We start from the raw sequence: 9,223 nt of genomic DNA, 5'->3' as shown, positions 1-9,223 counted from the left end.
GCTAGCGCATTCTCACAAGAGGTTGCTGCTCAGTTCTAGTGTACGTACAACTCTGCACACCTTATCATCAAAGGACTATCATGGTCTCATCACCTCTAAGCTGATGAAGCACGTGTTTTCCTCTCTCGATCGTCAAGACAAATCTGGGTCAACCAGAAATCGTGCGTCCTTGTTGGCTCTTTGCTCAATACTCAACCTGGGAAGAACCATCGCCTTCCCTACCTTTATCTTCGCTCATTATTATACTCCATCTGGTAATATCCGAGGTCCATCGTCTTGTACGGATTAAAAGTGCTTGCCGTCCAGGTCCATAGCAGGCGACTAGTACATGCTACTTACTACAGTAAGTTGGCAACTTGACACGTGAATACACTCTTTTTTTCGACACTTACGTGTGTGATATATACATGGCTGTAGCACTGAATGCATCAGTAGGAAGAACCAGACGACGACTGGCCGACTGCCATGGCGGCCACGGGAGGAGGTGCCTACACCTTCGCCACGTCCATCTCACTCCTCCTGCTGATCCCCGTTGCTCTCGCAAAGGATCACACCCATGGCACCAGCTACCTCGCGAGAGGCTCCTCAGTGTCCATCCAGGACGGCACCAGGGCCACCACCATGACCATCCTGGCGTCGCCCAACGGCGCCTTCGCCTGCGGCTTCTACAGGGTGGCCACCAACGCCTACACCTTCTCCATCTGGTTCTCCGGCTAGGCGGCGGCCAAGACCCTCGCGTGGACGGCCAACCGCGACGCCCCGGTGAACGGCAGGGGGTCCAGGCTCGCCTTCCGGAAGGACGGAGCCCTGGCCCTGCTCGACTACAATGGCGCGGCCGTCTGGAGCACCAACACGACCGCGACCCGTGCCAGCCGCGCGGAGCTCCTCGACAGCGGCGACCTCGTCGTCGTGGACGCGGACGGCCGGCGCCTCTGGGGGAGCTTCGACTCGCCCACCGACACGCTTCTGCCGTCGCAGCCGATGACCCGGCACACAAAGCTGGTGTCTGCGTCTGCCAGGGGTTTGCTCTCCTCAGGGTTGTATACATTCTACTTTGACAATGACAACCAGCTCAAGCTCATCTACAACGGCCCTGAGGTCAGTAGCGTATACTGGCCTGACCCTTTCACCACCCCGCTTGTCAATCACAGGACTACTTACACAGTAGCCAGTATGGAGTTCTTGAGCAGACAGGCCGGTTTGCCGCGAGCGACAACTTCAAGTTTGCAGAGCTTCTGATCTTGGTGATAGCGTCATGAGGAGGTTGACTCTGGATTACGATGGCAACCTTAGGCTCTACAGCCTGAATGCGACAACCGGTAGCTGGTCAGTCTCTTGGATGGTATTCCGCGGAGTCTGCAATATTCATGGACTCTGCGGCAAAAACAGCCTTTGCAAGTACATACCCAAGCTCCAGTGCTCTTGCCTCAGAGGCTTTGAGGTGGTTGATGCAAGCGACTGGAGCAAAGGGTGCAGGCGCAAGTCAAACCTCAGGGTCACCAAGGATTTCTCATTCAGAAAGGTCGCGGGAGCTGATTTCATTGGGTATGACTTGCTCTACTGGGAGCGGGTGACAATTCGGAAGTGCAAAGATTTGTGCTTGGACAATGCTAATTGCCAAGCTTTTGGTTACCGTCAGGGAGAAGGCAAATGTTTCACAAAGGTCTATCTTTTTAATGGCAAGAACTTTCCAAACCCTCACACTGACATTTATCTTAAAGTTCCCAGGGGAGTGTTGTCTTCGTCAGAATTGGCTTCTACGGTAACCCATGCATGCAAAGTTCATCAAAAGGAGGCCAACACTTCATCGCTAATGTTCCAGGATGGCTCTTCTAACTTCAAGTTTGGCTACTTCCTTTCTTCTGCATTGACACTGCTTTTCATTGAAGTTATATTAATCATCGCCGGCTGTTGGGTTGTTCACAAATGGGAGGGAAGACCAGAGATTATAGATGAAGGTTACACGATAATTTCCAGCCAGTTCCGAATATTTAGCTACAGGGAGTTACAGAAGGCAACCAATTGCTTCCAAGAAGAGCTAGGAAGCGGTGGATCAGGAGCAGTTTACAAGGGAGTCCTCGATGATGAAAGGAAGGTCGCAGTGAAGAAGCTAAACGATGTGATCCAAGGAGAGCAGGAGTTCAGGTCTGAGCTAAGTGTCATAGGCAGAATCTATCATATGAATCTCGTCAGAATTTGGGGGTTTTGTGTCGAGAAGACGCACAGGCTCTTGGTTTCTGAGTTCATTGAGAATGGTTCCTTGGCCACAGTTCTTTTTGATTACCAGAGCAATTCTCCTGTGCTCCGATGGGGCCAAAGGTACAATATTGCACTTGGGGTGGCAAAAGGACTGGCCTATCTCCATCATGAGTGTCTTGAATGGATTGTGCACTGTGATGTCAAGCCAGAGAACATATTGTTAGATAGAGAGTTTCAGCCCAAGATTGCAGATTTTGGGCTGATGAAGCTACAACAGCGAGGGTCAAGCGCACAAATGTTGTCAAAAGTGCATGGGACTAGAGGCTACATTGCACCAGAATGGGCTCTAAATCTTCCGATCAATGGTAAGGCCGATGTTTACAGCTACGGCGTGGTGCTTCTTGAGTTAGTGAAGGGGGTTCCTCTTTCCAGATGGGTGGTTGAGGGCGAGGAGGAGGTTGAAATGGCTGGCATATGCTCTATTGAAATCCTTAAAGAAAAACTAGCAGACGAAGACCAATCATGGCTTCTGGAGTTTGTCGACCACAGACTGGACGGAGAATTCAACCATTCAGAAGCGATAGTAATGCTAAAGATAGCAATATCATGTGTGCAAGAGGAGAGGAGCAGAAGACCGAGCATGAGCCATGTGGTCGAAACTCTGCTTTCACTTATGGAATAATGTTCAGTTTTGTATTTACTCTTTCTTCCTTTTTTTAGGGGGGGCCAGTATTGTATTTACTATTGTTACATCTATCTGATGTGAGAATAATACTCTGTGATGCTGCAGAAAAGTTGCTGCAAGCCTTATCCCTGCCATATGCACGACTCTCCGGATTTTTATCAATAACTAGTTTCTTAGGATGGAGTATTTCATTTTTTTCTTACTGTTTGGATTCTTAGGTCCATATAAGAAAACACATCTACTTAGTTATTTGAAGAAATCTTTGATCCTGGTGAAGCTAGATTGATAGCAAACAAAAATATACGAAATCTGAAAGTAGGGATCATTCTATAGGCAGTTTTTTTTTTACTTGATTTACCAATTATCATGCAGCCAGCAGATTAAGGAACATAATGTAATCAAAGTTATATGATTCAACAGAATCAGCAATGACAGGAAGTGTGAAAACGATCACCAGTTCGCCAGCGCAGGAGCCTCGGCGCCCAAACTCCTTTTTACCGGAGGCGGGATGTACCGGAGCCGCATCCACCCTCCACATGCTTTATGATTGTGCATAAGTAGGGCCCATCCATATGTATAATCATGTATTGAGACATGTGACCTTTTGTATATAGTCAAATCAATGTCAGACTAGTAGGGTCCATGTCAGCGAGAGGCAGTACTTTTTGAGTGGATGTACGCATGCATGCAGCATCTCTCCTCTCTCTCAAACAAATCCATGCATTTTATTTTTGTTATATTTTTAGATGACCAATATTTTTTACAGCTTTGTACTATTATTTAAAATTTTCATATATTCAAATTCTTGAACATAAGATCTTTATAATGACACCAATCTTGAATATATTTAAACTAGTTTAATTTTTACTATTTCAATCATATCAAAATATTAATTTCACTAATTTCAAATTACAATTTTCAAAATGATTGAAATCAGTTATTGAAATGATTGATGCACTTTTCTGAATATAGTTTTCTTTGTGGGTTTCATATTCTAGCTTGTGAAACTGTTTCTTCAATGGAGTAACTGTGATGTGTTTTACTGAAACTAGTGAAATTTATCTTTTGTAATAAGTGTAATCAGTTTTTTGAAACAAGTGAATATATTATTTCAATTGAGCGACTGTTGTGTATTTTCTGAATGAGTGAAATGAGTTATTTGAAAAAAGTGAAATATATCTTTTTGGTGTGAAACGACTTTTTCATTGTGTGATACTGATATTTCTGCTGAGTGAAATATGTTTCAATGTTTTTTTCAAAAATATGAAGTGAAATTAGTTTCTCATATATATTTTGTAATGAGTGAAATCAGTTTTCTGAAACTAGTGAAATGGGTGAAATCTATATTTTGTAAATGAGTGCAGTGTGTTTTCTGAAATGAGTGAAATAAGTTATTTGAATAAAAGTGAAATAAAAATGATTTTTGTTGTGAAACTAATTTTTTCGTGTTTGAAACTGATATTTTTTATGAGCGGAATATATTTCTTAAATTTGCAGTGAAATTAGTATTGCAAATGAGAGTAATGTGTTTTCTGAAATGTATGAAATCAATTTTGAAATGAGTGAAATGATTTTTTTTAACTTCTATTAGCGAAACAGTCAAAAACACTTTTATGAAATAGAGGATCAATCTTATGTTTTATGAAAGTGATATTAAAAGATAATTAAAATATAAAAATAAGAAATTAGGTGAAATAGGTTTATTTAAAATATGTGAAATTGAGTATTTCAAACACGTCTAAGTTGCAGTCAAACACGTCTAAATTGAATATATTAAACTTCTATTTTACTACTATACCAAATATATATGTGTCTTTGTGAGTTTCATATTCCAGTTTGTGAAAATGAGTGAAACACTAGAAAAAACTTTAATGAAATAGTGAAACAATTTAGTGTTTTATGAAAGTGATTTCAAAGATAATTGAAATGTATAAAATAAAATATATTTCAAACATATCCAAAATTGATCTTGTTTTGTAGATCTTGTCACCACAAATTTAAATATACAAAAAGTTTCAATAATGGACAATTGGTTCAAAAGATATAAGTCATTAAAAATATGAGGATGAAAATAAAATGCATGTCATATGTATCCCGTGAGTGAATGCATGCATGCATGCACCGTTGTCTCTATTCTAACTCTCTCTCTTCTGTAAAAGCTGAGAATATCTGACACTAGTACATGTATTGCTATGTGTAGTCTGGTATCTGAAAATAGAGTATAAAATCTACACGGATCTTGATGAAAACGACGGAGGGTGGATCAAGCACCGGTACATCCCGGCTCCGGTAAAAAAACTTAGTCGAGCCTCGGCGCCTCCATCCCCAACCAAGTACTGCGCGGGGTCAAGCTCCTTCTCTTGCTCCAGCTCCTGGGCAGAGACAGGAGCCTGAGCACCTCGAGGTCATCGCGGTCGATGCGGAAGCCGGCGGGGGGGGGGGATGCGGGAGGAGGCGCCGGTCGGCCGTCGAAGTGCGCCGCCGCAGAGGGGAGCGGGGAGGAGGAGGAGGAGGTGCTGGTCTGGTCGGAGTCTCGGAGAGGAAGGCGAGCGAGGGCGAGGAGGGTCGTGGACGGGATGAAGGGGGGAGAGGAGACGGTCGAGGAGGCCCGAGAGGTAGTGGTCGGGCAGCGGACGCGGTGATGCTGGTGACGGCCGCCGCGGCGCGGCGCTGGGAGGAGACGGGCGACGCGCACCAATTCTGTAGGGGGTGAAAGAAAATAGAAGGATAGATAAAATTCCATTGACCATTGGACATCACTACTAGAAATATCACTACTAATGGCGCACCTAATATGGCCATTAATGGCGCATCACTGGTGCGCCATTGATAGCACGCCATTAGTAATTTTTACTAATGGCGCACCACCTGGTGCGCCATTAGTATATGCGAGGGTGCGCCATTAGTATGCCTCCCAGGGGGCATGTATACCCAGGTGCTTTGGCATACTAATGGCGCACCACCTCTGGATGCGCCATTAGTAACCGCAGCATACTAATGGCGCACTACCCGGTGATGCGCCATTAGTATGCACTGTCATACTAATGGCGCACTATCGTGTGATGCGCCATTAGTATGAATATTAGGTTTTTTTTATTTTTTTATTTTCTGTTTTTTGCACAGGTTACAAAATGTATAATTTGACAAAATATAGACAGCACACATCAACAATAGATTCATCAAATACAATAGAAGATTAGTCTTTGAATACAATTCATCATATTAGTCTCCGAATACAATTCATCATATTAGTCTCCGAATTAAAAAGACTGAACAAAGATAGAACATTATATTACAAGTCTCGAGACCGCGAGTAGCGAGTTTGTCTTCGCATTACAAGTCGATATCGATCATCTAAACTACCATCACATAGAAGAGAGCTGCGGTCATCACGATGAGCATCATCACGATGAAACTCGTCTTCATCCGGTTCCTCCAACGCTCCCTCCCCTCTCCCGCTAGATAGCGGGCGTATCTAGATTCGGCCTCGGCCCTAGTGGTGTACCCTTTGTAACTGTTACCGCTGAATCGGTGAACCTGTCTCCGACACTCCTCCCAGTCATCGTAGACTCCGGGAACCTTACCCTTGTACACGACATACGTCGGCATCGCTATGCACTAGCCAAACGAAATGTTAGTACCAATTCACAGACAATACATAAGCAATATATAATTATGCAACAGAACGATCGGAAGAGAAAAGCAAGACATTAATAGCATCGATTACATCTAAGTTGAACGACTCTCGAAACCAAAGAGACATACTACAAGTTCATTAAAGTTTAATTACAACATGAGCCAATCGATGTTTCAGAACTAGACAACTCGACTCAAGGGACCGGAGCGTGGATGAAGCCGCCGTCTATCGTGGGAGTCATGAAAGAACGGGCGTTGTCATCCTGCATTTGTAGCGTTGTGTCGATGTCACTGTTGGACGGTTGATTTCTGAGGTAGAACTGCCCCGAGGTACGAAGGACATCTTGATGGATGATTTCCGCAAACTCCGACTGGATGCGAAAGAATTCTTGTCGGAGGTCCGCGTCCTGGATTGCCGACACGCTCGCGGCCCAATCTTGGAGTTTACTCGGTAGCAGAAGTTGATGATGGTCCCGTACGATCGCCTGCATGTGATGGATGGTGTAGTAGGCACCCTTCTGACCGCCAGGCGGCTGCTTGACGCAGCAGAACGTCGTATTGTGGGAGAACACGTGCTTGCCGTACTTACGAATAGGCCTGGTGAAGGTGCCTCCAGATTGGGCGTAGCCGGGGAGAACATCATCAAGAACCTTCTTGACATTTGTGTAGTCTACGTTCGACTGACGGTCCGGGTCGAAATACGTGGCCATGGAATATTTGGGGCTTAGGAGGATGAGCGTGCAACGTGTGTCACTGCAGAAAACACGGAATGTTAAAAGAAAAACGATCGAAAAGTAAGAATTCATATGTTACGGGCCGGTTGAGGGGAGGACTTACTCGGGAAAGTAAGGCACGAGGAAGTTATCCTTATCTTGGTTTGCCAGAATGACGCCTTCGAGGTAAGAACTCGCGACTTGCCGGTCCCCAACGCTGCCCAAGATCTTGGCACGCATGTAGAAGGGGTCGACTATCACGATGTCCGGGGTCTTGTCGCGAATGATCCGCATCTCCATACTCAGCGAAAATAGCCGAACGAAGGTGTAGTGCAGCGGATGAAGGTTAAACATAGCAAAGATGTCATCAAACCGCAGGACGATCGTACCCCCGATGTCGCCATCCACAAAGCCCTTGCCCTCTGGCACCTTGGCCACGAAAACCGGGTATGCCACATCCTTCTCTCTGAGACGCCGCTTCTCCAAAGAAAGAACATTGTCGTGCAGACTCCGCATAGCACCGGTTGCAGCATTGAGCATATTTGGTGGTAGCATCGCCCTACCCGCCACATGCACCCTCCTCGAGATATCCTGCGGTGAAGGTGGCCCGTCCTGAGCATGGATCGTACTCGGTGCCGGCTGGCTCGCACCCTTCTTAGTCTTTCTTTTGCATGCCTTCTTCTTCTCCTGTAATGGGACCGAGTTCTGCTCACAGACCGCCTTCTTGAGTGTGTTGGGGCTGATAATATTTCGCACCTCGCCTATCTGAGGCTCGGTGAAGTCGGCAGCTGGAGGCGTCTCCTGAGAGCTGAACGCCAGACGGCGCCTGTTGCAACTTGGCTTCTCCGCGGTACGAGCTAGATCGCACACGTCTTTTGTTGGGTTTGGTTCTTGAGAAGGAGGCCCCATGAAGTCGCCATCGTACCCATGCTCGGCAAAGTACTGATCGACGTTGCCAAATGTATCATCGTCGTCGTCGTCGTCGTTCTGATCCTGTGCCATATGCATGTTTGGATCCAGTGGCATAGGGATGTCCGGCACCGTTACGGCGATCTTGCCATGGGGCCGACTTGGCGCCGGCACGACTGGCGGTGTTGTCTTTGGGGTGGTGTCCCCCGCCCCCAAACGAATCTGGCTCTTCGGCCAAAGCAGGGGCCAGCTCAGGCAGGCGCTGAGGGTCATCACGTCATCATCGTCGGCCCCGACGGGTCGAATCGGAGGTAACAAGTCGTCGCAGCCTGGCAGCACCCGAACCAGTTGAACCCTAAACAAGTTGGGTGGCATCTGGGTACCGTGGAACAAGGGGTTGCCCGGTTGAACGATTTTGCCCTTGGCGACATCGACCAACTCGTTGTTCACGAAGTGGAGGAGAGTGCACGGAACGTCGGCGGCGCCCTGCGAAAACATGTAGGGCGTCAGGGATGCCCAGTCAAAGGCAAGGAGATGAAGTCCTCGGCCGAGAGAGGCTTAATTAGTTACCGTGATGATGGCGTCGAGCTCGACTAATGTTGAGGCACCGCCAACGGCGGGCGTGCAGTTGACGGAGCGGCCGCTTGCTGAAGAGGTGCCGGCCGGCGTACACCCGGGTGCATTAAGCTCCCGTGCCGGCATCGGAGAGACCAATGCCGCCTCCGCCGGAGGCACCAATGGCCCCGCCATCGCATTATGCGAGTTGCTGGCCGTGAAGCTAGGAATCGGGGGCGGCCCCTGTTGGCCGCCCGCAATCCACGCACTCAACCCCGAGATCAAGGTAGGCACAAGGGCGGTGATCGTCGCTCCGAGTCGTTGTTCCACTTGCTCTTGGACAATCTCCGGAATCCGCGCCACCTGTGCCTTGAGTTCTTGAACCTCTCGCGCCTGGCTTTCCGAGCTGGTCTTTTTCTCCTTCCGCACACCAGCGGTATAGTATGACCCCCATTTTGTCGACAAGCCTTTGCCGGCCACACGACCAGCTGACGTCGGCTTACTGAGCTTATCCTTGTTCTTCATT

At 47.1% G+C, this 9,223-nt stretch overlaps 1 pseudogene; it reads left to right on the top strand.

Moving 5' to 3' along the window:
- The first annotated feature begins 465 nt into the window (after nucleotides 1-465).
- LOC119335525 lies at nucleotides 466-2,881 on the top strand (annotated as a pseudogene).
- The last annotated feature ends 6,342 nt before the right edge of the window (nucleotides 2,882-9,223 follow it).

Source organism: Triticum dicoccoides, chromosome 7B, assembly GCF_002162155.2.
Source record: "Triticum dicoccoides isolate Atlit2015 ecotype Zavitan chromosome 7B, WEW_v2.0, whole genome shotgun sequence".
In the NCBI taxonomy this organism is placed as follows: Eukaryota; Viridiplantae; Streptophyta; class Magnoliopsida; order Poales; family Poaceae; genus Triticum; species Triticum dicoccoides.
The sequence above is the reverse complement of the archived record's forward strand: the minus strand, read 5'-3'. Positions and strand labels throughout refer to the sequence as shown.